The sequence below is a fragment of the Ceratotherium simum genome, chromosome 11, assembly GCF_057802395.1.
Source record: "Ceratotherium simum simum isolate JZ-2026a chromosome 11, ASM5780239v1, whole genome shotgun sequence".
NCBI classification, from domain to species: domain Eukaryota; kingdom Metazoa; phylum Chordata; class Mammalia; order Perissodactyla; family Rhinocerotidae; genus Ceratotherium; species Ceratotherium simum.
The window spans coordinates 8,251,667-8,270,244 of record NC_141910.1 but is presented as its reverse complement, the minus strand read 5'-3'; positions in this window follow the sequence as shown (position 1 = coordinate 8,270,244).

Here is an 18,578-nt window from a genome sequence, read left to right as displayed (position 1 = left end):
GCATGAAGTTAAAAGCAAAAGGCAGTGCACCAAAGACCTCCCAGTACTGTGAGCCGGTTGGTCCAGAACTTCAGCTTTGGTCATAATCAGGCACCAGGGTAAAAAGGCCACACGCGTTCATCTCGTTTTCTTGGCAGGGTGAATTTAGAGTTTATAAAATATAATCCAATGCAAGTGAATTAATTTCCCTCCCTCGTAGAAAAGAAACGGAGAGAATTTTGTCATCTCTGCTCACCTCCACCTGGAACTAGACTCGCCTTCTACCAGCTGTGGAATACAGCAGCAACTGAAGTGGTCTTTCATTAGAGTTCTAAAAACAAGTGAGGCTCAAACCAGACTGATCCAGAAAACACTGGGTAGGGGCATTCGACCTGCGTTCACAGTGAGGCTTTGATTTGTCTGATCTGACTGCTAATGAGTGTACTGTAGTTCTGAGTCACCTCTGTCATTTGGACACTTTCTCTGCAGAGGAAACACAGCCAGGTCTTTCCTTACAGGCCAAACATCGGTCAGGGGAAAGGATTTCAACTGGCACCAACTTGGGCAAGATTCCAAACAGAACTCAAGCAAACCCACTGTGCGATTTGGAAGAGACCCCAATCTCTGTGGTCTCCCTCAGGGCTTCCTCAATCTTTATCTCCCTTTCATGTTTTCAGGTGCATTAAGCACGTGAAGGGAAGGGATACTTTTATCCAGAGGATTTAGGTATTAGCCAGCCATGGCGGAGAGCAAGGTGGCAGATAAATGGACGACATGTCAGAGATTTGGCAAATTGTACTTCCCTTCCCTCATTTGCAAATGTGAGGGCAGAGCCTCATGCGGCTGCCTCTGTCTGAATCATTTACCCTTCACCAGGCTAAAGTCTATCATTTTCCTTTAAGGAGACCTCTTTCCACACCTGCCCTCCAATCTAAGTTAGACCTAATGTCCATCCACTCCCTGTGGTAGGCAGAATTCTAAGATGTTCCTTAAGATTCTTACTCTGATGTCCAATCATTTGTAATCCCTGGGCCCACTGAATATGATGCGGTAGTCTCTTCTGGAATGAGGTTCTCTTCTATGGCACAGTTCACTTTAAGAAAGGGAGATTCTCTTGAGTGGACCTGACCTTGAAAGGGACTGGGCTCTTCCTAATGAAAGAGATTCAAAGCATGTGAGACATTCAACATGAGAGATTATCCACCACTGGCTTTGAAGAGCCCGTGTGGCATGGAATGTGGGCTAAAAGTGGCCCCAGTTCATAGCCAGCAAGGAAATGAGGACCTCATTCCACCAGCTGTAACTCACTGAATCCTGCTACCAACACATGAACTTGAAAAGGAGTCTGACTTCAGATAAGAACCCAGTGATGCCTTAATTTAGCCTTATGAAACTCTGAGCAGAGAACCCAGCTGCACCATGTCCAGTGTCTGACCTACAGAGCTGTGACCTGATAAATAGTTGTAGTTTTAAGCTGCTGAATTTGTGGTAATTATGCAGCAATACAGAATTGATACACTCCCATAGGACCTTCTATTTACCTTTCAGAAACTTATCTAAGCTCTATTAAGGCAAAGACTGTATCTTTTATTCACTCTTCTGTCCCTAGCACCCAGCCTCGTGCCCAGAATATAGTAAATGCTCAATAAATATTTGTTAATGAATAAGTGTATATATTAATTCACCCTTTTAAATCATATTATTTTCAATTAGATAAATCAAATTAGTTCTATCATGAAGTTAGACAGGGATGCTGTTTTCATTTACAGTAAATTATATTATTTCCATTTACATCTCTTTTGCTTGATGTGATATGTTTCATTGATTGCTTTCATTAATTTAAACAAGATTCAGACTGCTCATGTGCAGAGTCAAGAGGCTTGGTCATCATCTATGGAGTACACCCTGCCTGCTCCTTGTTTTCTCTCTAGCCCCGAGCTCTGCGCTCAGGTTTTGAGCAGCATACTGCATGCCTGCATGCAAAGTGAGTTTACATGGATGCTCCAGGCCACTTGAAGCAAAATGATATATGATGTTTCTCTTGGAGAAGCCTTCTTCTTTTTTCCTCCGCTCCCCCTCCTAGCACTCCTTTCTCATCTGCTCTCTGATTGTCAACTCAACCCTGCCAAGGTGTATCTTGCTGAATACCCTCACCCCTGCCATTGCCCAAGCCTACCCCACATTGTCTTTGCTCATGGGATTCTCTTCTGTCTGTAGTGACCTTTAACATCTTCACTGCATAAAAAATGTCAGCTCATCCATCAAGGCCCATATTAAATGCCAACTCTACGTTAAAACTCTCCTAGGTTTTCCTCCTTCATTATTTCATATACAGTACTTTTATTTCAGTGATGCCCATTCTGTACGAGAGCTATCTGTTTACACACATATGAAATCCCCTCTGGACCATGAGTCCTTCAGGGTGGGGAATAAGCCCCAAACCTTGCAGAGTGCCAGTTCCAATTAAGTGCTTATATATTTACCTATCATCATTTTATCTTTGTTTATAGTTGAAAATGATTTAAAGCTAGACCTTCAAAGAACATTGATGTGTTAAATAAGAAACCTTGAGAGCAGTAAGGCTCACTTTCTGGTTTAAGGAGAAATCTGCTTGGTGACACTGAGATTCTTGTTAACCCACTTTTGAATGAGGCAAATGAATGGACATAAGTGTCTTCTCTGACTTCATTCATGAGACTTGGGTCCCCTCAGTACTTCCAACAAAAGTTTATCAGCACCAGAAATATATTTTCAAAAGTCAAAAAAAATCCTTCTCAACAGAGTATAGCAACATTGCAATATTTCTATGTTATATACCTACTGCAATGAGGCACTGAAATATAGAGACCAGGTAGAGAAGTATGACCTGATACAGCCTGACGTTAATATGTTTGACCATATAGTGTGGAACAAAGGTCTAATTTTATGTTTTTCTAAACAGACCAAAGCAATTTTATTGAATAAAAAAATCTAACTTTTATTAAGAACTTACTATGTGTCAAAATCTTTACAGGCTTTATTTAATTTAATCCTCAAGATACTTCTGAGGTAGGTAAATATTATCATTTCCATTTTATAGGTTAGGCCAGTGAGGCTTGGAAAGTTATAATTAGTCCAAGGTCACACAGATACTCATTGTCAGAACCGGCACTCAGATCCAGGTCTGATTAGGCTATCTATTCATGGGAGGTGAAAAATGCTTGATTCGACACTGAAACAGTGGGGCTGCCCTGGGTGCCCAGAACACCTGGAAAAGACAAAGGGCAACAGAACTAGGACTGAAGTGCCACTTATGGAATCAGAAGCTTGCTGAACTATACTTACTTGCTAAAGAGAACTGGACCAGCCTCTTTGGGCTAAAAACTGTGAGAGAATAAATATTCATCTTCCTTCCATTGTCCTAGTACAAGGTTTCTCAACTTTGGCATTATTTACATTTTGTTGTGGGAGACTGTCCTGTGCATTGTGCTAAGCAGATATTTAGCAGCATCTGTTGCCTCTACCTACTAGATACCAGTAGCACCTGCTAACCAGTTGTGACAACCAAAATGTCTCCAGATATTGCCAAATATCTATGGCAGGGCTGGGATAGGGGTGGCAAAATCACCCTAGGTTGAGAACCACTGTCCTAGTAGAACAAGAACAGGAATCAAAAGATCTGGGTTCAAGTTCTCCTGCAAATCTTTCCAACCCCAGGTCTCCTTATCTGAAAGAATATTCATTTATGTTCTATCTAGATCCTTGGACTCTTGTAAGAGCAAAAATACAAAATTAAAATGAGATAGTGTCTATTAAAACTGCAGCAGTGGGAATAGTATTTTAGCTCCCTCTATGAATGGTGTAGTTTAGATAGAGTTGTAATACAGGAAAAGAACTGGATGTTGAAGAAGCTGGGTCCTTTTCCTGGCTCTGCCTCTGGCTCTCTGTGTTTCTCTGGGTAGGTCACCCTCCAGAGACTGTAGGGAAAATTTGTATTATTATTATTATCATTATTATTATTATTATTATTATTAATTTGCCTTGAAACTTTCCTTGTTCACAGGTAATGGCTCATTGCTTTTGGAGAATTATCGTTCCCTCACTAAGAGTAGTCACAGTGGGGTGGTAAACCCAGGTGCCTCCTCCTACCATGGAACCCCAACAGGCAGATCCTTTGTCTCGTCATCTCTGCACAGCCATGGGCCAGCATGTGACCTAGGCTCAGCCTATGTGCTGCTCTTGCCTAGAGCTCTGACTCCTGAGCAAGGCAGACAGGAACGGAATTGTTGCTTGAATCTCATTGCACCCTTCCTAAGAGACCATCCGACAGCTTTACTTCTAGCCTTCCAGAGTTGCCTTTTTCCATGCCTGGTTCTCCAGTTTTCCTCTCAATTCTATGAACTCCTCATATTCTTCTGTCTCAGAGCCTGCTGATTATCCCTGATTATGTGTTCTCCCTTCTTCCCTAGTAATAGTAACCCAATTTTTAGTTTGGCACAATGCCATCCAGAATAAAACTTATATTTCTCAGGTTCTCAAGACAGCTATATTGGGCTGTATGATTAAGTTCCAGCCAGTGGGTTGTAAGCAGAAGTGATGTGTGCAAATTCCAATGTGTCCTTAAAAGAAAAGGCCATGCCTTCTTTATTCCTTCCGTTTTCCTTCTGATTAGAAAGTAGACATAATGGCTGGTACTCCAACAATCATCTTGGACCATTAGGTAATCTTCGGAATGTGGAAGTTTTGCATGGTAGAAGGGTCTTGGTTCCCTTACCAGAGCACTATGCTGGACCTGGATTCATTATTTCTAAAATTCTTGAACTTGAGAGGAAGAATAAACTTTTGTCCTGATTGCTAGTTGGTATTTCTGTTCCTTGCACTGTTCATAATGAATTCACCCTTTTGCTTCAGTTAGCCCTGGTTACTGTCTATTGCTTATTCCTCTTTTAGGTGAAGGAGATAGAAAATCCAATTCAAACTGGCTTAAACAATAAGAAAAAAAATACTCGCTTACAAAACTGCAAAATCCTGAGGTAGTCCAGGCTCCAGGCAAAATCCAATCAACATTTCAAACAATGTCACTGGAGATCGAGTTTCTTTCCAATGTTGTCTTCCGTGATTTTAGCTTCACTTTTAATTTCCATGTGTTGGTTTTCTTGCAGCTCCAGCAACTCTGTATGAATTGGAGAGAAAGGCTGAAGCAGTTTAAGACCTCCCATTCCATTTTTATACCTCCTCACTGGGGAGAGAGAAAGGGTCTCCTTCGGTAGCCCCCAAAGAAAAGAGGATGCTTGCTTTCTTTCCTTCCTTTCTTCACCCCTCCCTCCCTTTCTCTCTCTTTCTCTGCTTCTCCTTTTCCGTTTCTCTCATTTCATTGGCTTGCACTAGCTTACAAGCCTGTCCCTGAGCCAATTGCTGTGGACAAGAAGTTAGGAATATTTATTGGCTTCTATTAATTAGGCCCCACTCCTGAGACTGGAAAATGGGTCATTCCCCCACAAGCCATATAGCTTAGAATACGTGAGGTGGTTCCCCAAAGCAAAAGGTGATTTTATTTATCCATAAATAAGAATAGCAATATTTATCCTGCCTACTTGAAAAAGTTGTTATGATGATTAAATCCAATAATTCAGGTGAAGGTGTTTTGAAAATTATGAATTACTACATAAATATGAGATACTATTATTGGTATTAGAGTGCATTGCTCTCTTTTGTTTTATTCCCATTGAACTTTCTCAGAGTTTGTGGCACTACTTTAAGAGTAACAGAAACCTACAATTTTATAGATTTCCTCACTTTTTCAAGGTAAATATTTAGGATATTATAATTTAATACTTTCAACTACAACTGAAAATATTTCCTCCTATCGTAGTTTCATAACTTCAGCAATGGCATGGTCTTTATCTCCCTTTAAAATTTTGGATGGATCTCACTAAGTCAAACTTTTTGAGATAAGAATATGACCAGATCATGAGTGACAAGGTGGTACTGCCCTCTACTCCATTCCTCTTTTTCAGCCTGGACTAGTAATTTAAGATATAATTATAACCATATTACACAGGGAATTAAAATTCTTCAATGACTTACCAACACTTTGGGGTAAATCCAAGCATGGCTTAAGGGGCCCTGTGTCTGGGGCCCTGGCCACCCCTCCACATCCACCTCCCACCTCTCTCCCCTCTCCTTCTCCTCTGAGGTCATATTGAACTCCTCTAGACTCCTCTCTTGTGCCACAGTCTCTCTGTGGGCCAGAGCTTTGCCTTAATGTTGCCTTAATGTTTGCCAACCCTATAGCACCTGCCAGCACCAACAGTTCCAGCAACTTCTTACTCTTCATACTTCCAGACTCAGATTAGATATTTCAGGGCAGCCTTCCCTCTGGAGCTGGGAAACACGGATGGGTCCCCCATCATCTGGCTCACTAGCACATCATGCTTCTACTTTCACAATCCTGGTAGTCATTTGTTTAATGTGTCTTCTATATTTCTCAAAAACCCTGAGTTCAGGGAGTATGTCTTTTTCAGCACTGTATCCTCAAAGCTTAGCATAATATCTGAAACATAATGGTACTAAATAAATATGTACTGAATCAATCAGCTAATCAATGAATCGACAAAGGCCCACGGAGTTTATTCCTAGAAATGGAAATCGTAGCATACTACATTAAAAAATATAACATCACAAATGGCCACCTACTAACAGTTAGAAAACGAATAGATAACTTGATAAAGGTTTCAGAGTGTAAGGAATATTTGAGCATTAGGTTATATTTCTGACATCTTCAGTTTGATGTGCTGTGTTTATATTTGTGACCCTCACCTTTTAGAATTTGAACATGTTACAATTTGTTTGATTTCATGATAGTATCATCTTTAAAAACGATTTCTTTTTCTAATACAAGGAATTAAGGATTATTTCTTCTTTTGATAACATTTATCAGCATTCCCTGAGATAACTGATAACTCCCTGGGCTCAAAAGCTCCATGCTGATATTCACTGGTAAAATCTTAAGATGTTTGTAATCCAGCAAACCAAATCTAGCCCTGGGAGGTGTAGATCCATGTCTTGGTTCTTCCATCTTAGGCCTCTATGGGGGAGCACAGCAAGGAGATAAATGTGGGAGGGTAGGAAACAGGCAGCCCAGAACAGATCATAAAAGAATTCTGAGGTGTTAACAGATCTTGAAGCTGTCATCAATTTCAGTTCAAAATAAGACATTTTTTTTTTTTTTCTTTTTGTCAAAGTTCTGCCTCTAAAAGGGGGCATAAGAGGTTTCTAACCCTAGGACAGGAATTCAACCATGATGGATGGATGTTCTTGAAAAACCATAAAGAGACAATCAGAATAGTAAAGTTGACTCTGAGGCTGATCTTCAGGAGCCTCTTGTGACCCTTTAAATCTACTTTATAAGAAGAGCATTTTAAGTTGATTTAGTGAGATGACTAAAACCTAATTAGTTATCAAATAATTACCTAATGGACCCTTTTTGAGATATAAGGTTCAGCCACAGCTCTAGCTGAAGTGCAATTAATTTTAAATTTTATAAGCCATAAAAGGTAATCACAGCTCTACGAATCAACGAAGGTAGGAAGATAATATTTAGATGCTGCGCTGACATCGACACCTAAAGCAGGTTAATTGGGTGGCAATTAGTAAGGAGAGTGTTAATTACCATACTAGTCTTATATTATGCAAATGAAATTACATTTCAATTAACAGTTGGGAAACCAAACAATCCAAAATGTATGGGCAATAATAGCAACTGGCATGTTTCACAGAAGCCAAAGAAATACTCTCCTGAATGGGAGATTTTGATCTTTCTCTCAATTCAGTAAAGTTGGGATCACTTTCTCATTTATGTGCATGAATTCAGAAGTGCAGCCCAATATTTTAGAATTGACATCTGCCATACCAAAGGTAATTTATAATAGAAGATGTTAGGATTACATGTGAAAGAAGAAAATCGTGGTTCATTTAGTTCAGTTTTCTTTATTAACAGGAGGAAACTAGGACTGAGAAAGCATAAATGACTTGGTTAAGTGCAAATGGATAATTAAGGACAAATCTGGATCAAGATTTCAGATTTCTGATACAAGGATAGCTTCTGCAATATGATTGCCAACAGTAAAACATTACTTCCCGTCAAGAGAAGAGTACAAGTTTCAAGACTCTGGCATTTGGAGTCATATCCATCTGGATCTATCACTTACTGTGTCACTTTGACAAGTTACTTAACTTTTCTAAGCTTAAATTTCCTACCATATAAAATGAGAAGTGTATCCAACTCATCATTTTATTGGAGGTATTTATTGAAATAAGCTATGCGGAGTTTGGCTCAATGACTAGCCTATAGTAGGCACCCTCAAATCATTAGATATTATTATTATTAGCACTGGTTTTATAAGAAAATAAGCTCATATAATTTGAGGGGCTCAGAAAAGTAATCCCTTTTCCATCCAGGAAATCGTGTTACTTAAAATCCTTTAATTAAAGATCGTTTATTTTTGAATATTGGTTAAATGCAAATACCCCTGGAAGCAAATAACACTTTATTTTATCTTCAGCTAATACCTTAGCAGGAATCAAGGTTCTAATGGTAACTGAAGACAGAGGGTCCAGTGACTTCAGACTTCTGGGATAGAATGCATGAGTGATTCACAGGCAAAGAAAAATGGGATGCAAGGATGTTGGAAAGGGAAATAGAAGGACATAAAGTAAACCTTGCTGTCATTATTATTTTGCCAACCATGTCTCACTGGGAAAATCTAGGCTGAAAACTTGCCTCTAGGGGTATAACCATTGACATAGGAATTATCAGGTTTGGTGGTTTTGTTTTCAAGCTGTGTAACTATACAAAGATAAATAGTGATTTTGTTATTTTGACCAATATGAATTGCTTGGCTAAAATCATCCGCAATTGAGGCAAAGGGAATTGGGTTGGTCATGCTTCTGTTTTCGCCTGAATTATCAGTATAAATACATTTTCCACTGCTGGCAGGGGTCTGATGCATTATAAAGAACTCTGCCCATGAGTGAAAATGACAGAGGAGAAATGTGCAGCTGAGGCTTTGCAGTGTTTTCTCTGCACGTGTGGGAAACCGACCACTTGAAAATCTTGCAAAAACTATGACTTACATGATTGTAACAATGGATTGAGTTCAAGAAGAGAAAGAGGGAAGTTGGCACAAGAACTCCTTAAAGAGAGCAGCCTGTTTTGAACATACGTCTATAACTACATTTTCACTTGACATTTACATTGCTCAAGGCCAAATCAAACTAGAAGCTTTTAATGTGGTATTAATAGAAATCATTGATGTTGCTTCCCTCACTTAACTTGATTTTTTCAGTTTTCTTCAAATCCCACCCCTCACCCTCAATTCTTCTGCAGATTCTTCAAGTGTGTCTTTCTAGAAGTACACTGTTTCAGATACTCTGACCAACTTTCCTGATTGAAACAACAAAGAAAGTGATGGTAACAAACAGACTCTAAGGTGGCCCCATGGTCCCTGGTTCTTGAATTTATAACCTTGTGTAATCCCCTCACCTTTAGTGTGGGCAAGATCTGTGATTTGCTTCTCATCAATAGAATACAGCAAAAGCCACTTCTGGGATTATGTTACATAAGATTGTAACATTCATTTTGGTAGGACATTGTTTCCCTTGCTGGCTTTGATGAAGTGGCCATGTTGGGGAGATCCATGAGGCAAGGAACTAAGCACAGTCTCCAGGCAACAACTAGCTAGGAAGTGAGGGCAGCCTCCAATTGACAACAGCAAGCAACTGAAGCCCTCAGTTCGATATCACTCAAGGACCTGAATCCTGCTAATGACTACAGGAGCTTAGAAGTGGATCTTTTCCCAGCTGAGCCTTCAGATGAGAACTGGCCCTAATTGACACCTTGATTGCAGCCTTGTAGAGGACCTAGCTAAGCTGTGTTTCTCATCACCTACAGAAACTGTGAGATAATAAGCGTATGTTGTTTTAATCCACTAAGTTTGTGTGACAATATTGTTATGCAGCCGTAGATAACTAATAGAGTGATATTGAGTAAATTATTATAAAAATTATATTTTTAAACGCATTCCTGAGCTGTCACAAAAGTATGGAACCCACAGAGCTAAAAAAAGAATGAAAATAAGAACTTTAGGAGATAAACTGCCCTTAAAGCCAGATTTCACCATGAGGACTTATTTTATGCCCTGGAAACGTTGAGTTTTGCTTTGAATGTTGCCCAGGGCACTGAGGAAAAAAAAGTGTAGGGCTTTACCATATAGGGAAACATAATAGAACACCCTTGAAAAAAGCTAGCTACATCTTCTGGTAAGGAAGGAAGGTAAGGTAAGGAAGAATAAGAAATAAACAGCAAAAAGTAGAAGAATACAATAAGGAAAATTGCTTTTCTCAAACTTCGCACTTAGTGAAATAAAAACAAATAATCTATTCTGAGAATTCATAAATGCAAGCCAGTTTCATGTGAGTTTTTGGTCCAAATTTATCTTACTTATATAGTCTGAAAAATCTCAAGTGGACAATTAGTTTAAAGTAATCAAGATAGGAAGTGCACCAGGAGATTGTCAGAAGTAAATGCTAATCCTATTAAGTGAAACTGAATTTGAACTTAGGCATTAAGGAATTCCAATTGATAAAATTCCAAGGAAAATGGGCAGTTCACAATAAAAAAGTTACAAAAACACACAAAGAAATAAAGTACAACTAGGGAGAACCAGCAGAAACAATAGCAGTGCAAATAGAAACACAGACACTTCAGAGATAAGATTTTTCAGTTATAGCATATTGAATAATGATGTTTAATATATTTTTAAAAAGACAATATAAAAACTTGAAAATATAAGCAGAGAACAAAAAACCAAAAGTAAACAAGTAGATTTGAGAAAGAACAAAATAGATTTTCTAGAAATAAAGCACTTTAAACACATTAGATAGAGAGACGATTAGTGAACGAGAAAATAGATCTGAAGAAATATTCACAGTGCAACCCAGCAAAGAGAAAAGAATATGAGAGATTAGTGACATAGGGAACAGAGTGAGGAGGTCTAACATATTACCATGTTATAAGAAAAATAGTGGTATTCAAATAATCAGTACTTTAGAAAAATATATTGCCTTAAACCTTTCAATTATAAAAAAAGTTCAAAATTTATGAACTAAACATCCAATATATGAAATTATAATTTCAAAATAAATCCAGAGAAAGTAGAAGGAAAGAAACAAAGGTCAGAGTCAAAAATTAATACAATAAAAAACAAACGTATGATAGAAAGGATCAACAAATCCAAAAGTAGGTTCTTTGAAAGAGGTAATAAGCTTGATAAAAAAAATCCTTGTTAAAATTGATCAAGGAAATAGAACTATAGTAAGAATAAGAAAGGGCACATAACTATAAATGTTGCCAGTGCTAAATAATTAATTAGAGGATATTATGAATAACTTTACATGCCAAGTAATCTGAAAAATTAAATGAAGTGAATAAAGTACTAGAAAAATAAAACATCAAAAACAGAATTTAGAAAAAATAGAAAATGAAATTGTCCTTTCCCCCACTAAAGAATTTGTATCATTATTTAACATATTCCCTTAAAAACAGTCCAGGCCTAAATGTCTTTAAAGATAAATTGTAGCAGACATTTACAGAACATGTAACTCCCACATTTTTCCAGGGGATAGAAGTATAGGAAATGCTCCTCTGTTTACTGTATGAGGCTAGAATAATTTTCATACCAAAACCAAACTAGAATAGAACAAAGAAAATTACAGGCCAGTCTCACTCATGAACAAAGTTGCAAATTTTCTGTGGAAAATATTGAAACATTTCAGATAATACATCATTACCAAGTTGGGTTAATTTCAGAAATTCAGGGATGATTTTATATCAGAAAACTGAAGAAGCTGGTTCAACATAACATATTAAAGGAGAATAAATATTGTATTAATCTCAGATTGCATGAAAAAAAGAAACTATATAAAATTCAACATCCACTCATGACAAAATTCTTTCAAATTAGATAGAAGGGCATTTTCTTAATCAAACGAAGAGCATTTACAAAAACAAGCACACAAACAGAGCTACAGAAGTCACTGTAAGAAATGCCCACTGTACGTTTTCTAATCAACATTAGACTGAGGTCCTATCAATGCAGTAAGGAGGAAGAAAAACAAGAAAGAAAAGTTGCTGGAAAGGAAAAACAAAGCAGTTGTCATTTGAAAGTGACTTGATTGTCTACATAGAAAATTTAAAATAATCCTGAGACAAATGATGAAGATTTATAAATGAATTTTTTGAAATTGCTACATTTATGATTAGTAGAACAAAAATTTATTGCATTTCTGCATAGCAGAAGCGATCAGTTGTATTACACATTTGTGTGGTGTGTGTGTGTATGACTATGTATGTGATATATAGATATGTGATATATATATCTCATAGGTATAAATCTAACAAAAATATTCCAGTCTTTTACGGAAAAACATGAAACAAAAACATTAAAGAAGACCTAAATAAGTGCAGACATATACATTGATGTCCATGTACAGGAATTATAAATAATATAGTGATGTCAATTCAACTCAATAGAGAATAGAGGGCAAAGGCATTTCACAGAAAGGGAAATACATATGATTCATAAATATATGAAAAATTTCAACTTCATTAAAAAAGGTATTGTAATTCATAGCAAACACACCACAATGAGATTTATTTTAAACCTACCAGACTGGCAAAAATTACCAAATCAGCAATCCAAGTTTGGCAAAGACGTGGAGAAATGAGAAAACACACACTATTGATAAATGTACCAATTACTATAACCATTCTAGAAAACATTTTGACATTACCTACAGAAGTTGAATATGTTCATGCTATAAAAGTCAGTAATTCCACTCAGATATAGAGACTGCATCTCATATTTATATAACTTAGGAGAAAATATTGCATATATGTTTCAGGTGATATGTACAAAAATGTCCATAGCAGCAGTGTCCATAAAAACAAAAAACTTAAAATAATTAAAATGACCACCAATAGTAGAATGAATAAATAGCTTGAGTGTTTATTCAATGGAAAAAAATGAATGGACTGCTAGCACATGCATCAACCTGGCTTAACCTTAAAAAGATGTTCATACATAACTTTTAAACAATGTTAACCAAAAAAACACATCCCAGAATAATACATATAGTAAGAGATTTTAAAGCAACTCAAAATAAAGCAAAATCAAACAATATATTGTTTTAGAAATGCCTACATACGAGTTAAAACCTGTAAAAAGGAGCATGAAAATTGTTAACACAAAATCCGTGCTTGTGGTCAACGCTGGGTGATAGGGTGGAAAAGATACACAGGAAACTGTAAGATATAAATAATGTTCTGTCTCTTAATCTGGGTAATCAAAACCAGATGGTCACTTTATAATTAGTTTTAAAATAATAAAGACATATTTAAACCTCTTTTGTAAGTTCAACATATTTTAAAATATTAGAAAGTTATTCTAAAGTTGTATCCACTACCAGGAGGGACATGTTACACCCTTCCTTTCCTGATCGTTCCTCTTGGGTTATGTTTGTTTGTAAGTACTCACCTCTCTGAGAATGTAATTGGAGAGAAGCCTTGACATGATTCCAGATACTGCAGTGAGCTGCCTGTCTCTGGATGTTGCTGTCATTTCCCAGACACTGTTGATGTTTGAGGTGGATGAGAACCAAAGCTGCCTGTGGACTCTGGAGTCTTCCTCACCCCACAGCAGTGATGTGCTGTGAACAAAATTCAGTGAATGTCTTTCTCCCCTGCTTACCCATACTCTGCCCCTCTGGATATCCAACACTGTTGCTTTGCCCAAGGTCTCAATGAATTTTAGTGAAAGTAACCTCTGCATTTTATGCTAACATCCCCTTCCTAGAGTTCAACTCAGAATCCATCAGGTGCACCAGGGGAAATATTTGAATCCAAGGAAGTGAATTTTCTCTGATTCCCCTTGACGTTTATCCAAAACATTTGTCCTTAGCTTGTCCAAACCATTCTGCTTCGCTCCCTTTTTCCTTGTGGCACCTTTTCTTCTAGGGGCTTTCAGTCCCCTCTGACAAGCACTCTCTGTTTCCATCAAAAATGCCTAGAGCTTTCTAAATGTTGGAGGAAAACAAGTCTTTTGTTAAAAATAGAAACTTGAAATACATACAAAATAACCTTGACCCATTCTTTTCGGTAATAGAACACCAAAAACGTTCCAAATTTCAAAGAATAGAGAATTAGTGAAATTAATTATGGTATTTACACATAATAGAATTTTTCCACATTAATATTATGTAGGAGAATTTAAATAAATTAGATGTCAATCATACAGATTTAAGTGTAAATGCAGGTTATATAGAATGGAATCCTCTTTGTAAGGTTGTGTGGGTGTATGTATGCACCTGCATGTGTGTGCATGTTTGGAAGAATGTACACAAAGTTATTAACAGTGGTTATTTCTGGGTAGTGAGATTATGGGTGATATTTACTTTCTATTAAAGAATAACGTATAATTAGTTATTTAATTTTTAATTTCCCTTATAACAATAACATTTCTTAAAGATATTAAAAGTTGAGTTGCAATTCCTACAATCTGATGTATATATCTGGCTTTAATAAACACACATAGATTAATGCTGGTTTATTTAAATATAGTTTCTATATATGACCATTTTTATTAAATGGATGAAAACAGTTGAAAGAAAAATTGATAACATAAAATCCTAAACTGCCAATCATATTCACCCAAAGGATTAAAAGAACATCTAATTTTACTGTTGTTCCACATAAACAAATTTTTTTCACTGTTTAATTAAAAGACAGTCCCAGTGAAAACACTGAGATTAGAATGACAGCATCATTTTTACTTTTTCTTATTTAAAAAAGAACAGTTATTCATAGCACGAAGGTATTTTATTGATTGTGTTAACATTGATAATCAGGTGCTTTTGTCATTATTAAATATACAAAAAAAGAACAGTAAATTGGAATTAAGTAAATCTCCTGTATATTAGCCTTGCCTAGCCAAGACAATTTATATTACTAATATTGCTTTTTATGTTTTTTCTTTATTCGTCCTATTTTTTTGTTTTATTCTAGCAGATCTTAATCAAGTCAAATATAGAAAACAAACATTCTAAAGCAAAAGACACAATTGCAAACTCACACCCAATTACATTATTTTCAGGTTGAGTGGATCCAGGGACAAACTGAAAAATTTGTAGCGATACATGGACACATTTTTGCTATTGTGCGAGAACAGAATGTGCCAAGTTAAAATAGCAAGAGAGAGAGGGGGGAAAAAAAAGGAATCCCAGAGCTTTGCTCATTGATGTACATTCAAGTAAATACCTACATTTTGTAGTAGTATATTTGATGTTTGAGTCAAGCAGGTGACATGCATCCCATGATCCCGGGCAAGCCCTGCCAGAATTTCCTATTAAACTGCCAGTCACCACACACGAGGTGTCAAAAAGGACAAAGCTGCACATCGTTTTTCCTAATTTGTTATTCCCCCGACTCACAGCACACAATGTGCCCCCAAACATAAGTGTCGAGTAATCATAATAAAAAATGGCCTAATTTGTCGATATATCAGTAAACACATCAGAGAAACATACAATTAGGGCAATAAAACTTTTGTTCTACTGATTATAAATACGTAAGCATTAACATATAAATTAATAAAAATAAACAAGTGATACTGTTCTCAGTGTCTCCTGACAGCTACAAATCACCAACTGAAATTAATTTAGATAAAGGCTATGCACTCCTTTTAGTTTTAATTACTTGTTTTCAGGAAAGATGCTTCAAAAGAAGAGCAAGCTGCAAGATGTTCAATTTGGATCATAGTCAATACTTGTACAGAGAAGTCACTCCATATTGACTGAGCCACTCAACAAAGGTTTCTTATTTTCAGGCACTGTGTTATACACTAGATATACAATGGTGAGAGAAATGAAGTGGTTCTGTAGTGGAGAAGACAGACTATTTTCAAATAAGCAGATTAAAGTCTGTAGTAAGTTTGTAGCAGGATGGGATATTTTCTTTCTCACTTGACTCTTTCACATTCCCATTTCCACTGCTCCCCCACTCAGTCATTTTTTTGTTTGTGAGAGAGTATATTTGATAAGAGAAAAAGAGCATAGAGACAAAGTTATAGCATAAACAGTGGCCAGCACTGGAGAGAAAAATGTTGTTTCTCTTACACATGATTCCCTCTGAAAAACCTGGAAGAATCAGCACTTCCTCCTACAATAAAACCAAGGAGCTGCTGTTGTCTTATCTCCCTGGGGACAGGAGCACAGAGCAATGCAGGAATGTACAAAAGATGGTGTTTTGGTGGGATGGCAGCAAAGAAACGGCGACCTTAGAATGGGGCTCAGAGATATCCAGCTAAGATGTGGGCAACACAATGAATAATCTCTTTTGTACGTCCTCTGGTTTCCATGCAACAACATAGTACAATATTTTTTCCTGGTTTGGGATCAAACGTTGCAGGCGTACCTAAAGGCATCAAATGCATAATCAGAAAGTAAATTGCCAAGACCAAAATTAATGGGGAATATCTGGAGAAGTCAAGGAGGGTCCCTTGAGAAAGGGGTTTTCAGCTGAGACCTGAAAAATGAGAAGATTTTATCAGACAAATAGCACAGAGTGTTCTTTTGCAAAAGTTAGAAGTGAGATAGAGAAAGACAAGTTCAGGAATTAAAAATTGCTGGGAAATAGGGAGACAGGCATGAGAGGAGGTCACTGAGTCAGACAGGGGCAAGGCCATACAGTGCCTTGAGTACTACATTAAGGACTTTATGCTTTATTCTGAGAACAATGGGAATCCTTTGAAGACTGGAAGAAGGGATGTGACAAGCTTATTGAGACAATGTATCAATATGATCATTCCACTACAGATGAAGAGCACTACAGAGGGAGTTATGAGTAGAGGCAGGTAGGCAAAGTGGAAGGCTATAGCATTGTCAAAGAGAGTTAATGGCCATTTACACCAAACATGTTAGCAATAGAGATGAAGAAAAATAGACTCAAGTGGTATCTGGAGGTTAATTTTACCCAAATGGGTAATGAATTGGGGATATGGAGTGTAAGACAAGGGGAGGGCATGAAAATGATTCATCACTCCTGGCATGTGAATTTGGATGAACGCTGGTGCCAGTGGGTAAGATGGGGAAAATGAGGCCAGAGTAGGTTTGACAGGGAGATTTTCAGGACAAACTTAAATACACTGAGTTGAGGTCCCTTTGACATAAGATATCCAAACAGAAATGTTGACTCTGCAGCAGAATATTCAGGGAAAAATTTGGGGGTACAAGTCAAGAACGGAAGCAGTTAAACTGGGAAAAGTTTGAGATCTGGGACATGGCTCCTATTCAGGCAGCACCTGCACAGCCTGATGCTCAGACACCAAATAAATGGCCAATGGGAGAAAAATCCAAGAGCTTCAACACAAGTTCTGCTCCCTCTCTTTATCCTTCCTGACTCCCTACATCTTCCAGAAGATCGTGTCCGATCATTAAGGACTATTTACAGAGGGTTGTCTTAGACTTCCAAGGGTCTATTACAGAAAGTAATTCATCAGTTAATTCACCTAAAGTTAGAGGCAGAACACATTTGCTAAATTGAAAAATCGGACCAAATATGTGCAAGACACTCAGTTAAGGACTGTGAGAGGATAAAAAGATGTAATAATAGCAAACATTTGGTGAGTTGTTCCTCTGTGAGACCCACTATTTTGAGTATCTTATATATGTTAGCTCATTTAATCCTTGAAGCAACTCCATGAGGTAAGTAAAATTGTTCTTTCCATTTTACAGATGAGAAAATAGAGCAATAGGGTGACTCTGTAACTTGCACAGCTATTGAGTAGCAGATCTGCTATGTGAAACCAGACAGACTGGCTTTGGAACCCATACTTTTTTTTTTTTTATTATTGATGTTTTAATAGTTTTTAACATTGTGAAATTTTGGGTTGTACATTTTTGTTTGTCCATCACCATATATATGTCTCCCTTCACCCCTCGTGCCCACCCCCCACCCCACCCGCATAGCCCCTGGTAACCACAATACAGTTTTCTCTGTCCATGTGTTGGTTTATATTCCACATATGAGTGAGATCATACAGTGTTTGTCTTTCTCCTTCTGGCTTACTTCACTTAACATAATACCCTCCAGGCCCATCCATGTTGTTGCAAATGCAACGATTTTGTCTTTTTCTATGGTTGAGTAGTATTCCATTGTATATATATACCACATCTTCTTGATCCAATCATCAGTCGAGGGATGCTTAGGTTGCTTCCACTTCCACTTGAATAATGCTGCAATGAACATAGGGGTGCATAAGCCTCTTTGGATTGTTGATTTCAGGTTCGTTGGATAGATTCCCAGTAGTGGGATGGCTGGATCATAGGGCATCTCTATTTTTAATTCTTTGAGGAATCTCCTTACCATTTTCCATAGAGGCTGCACCAGTTTGCATTCCCACCAGCTGTGTATGAGGGTTCCTGTTTCTCCACATCCTCTTCAACATTTGTTGTTTTTGTCTTGGTGATTATAGCCATTCTAACGGGCGTGAGGTGATATCTTAGCG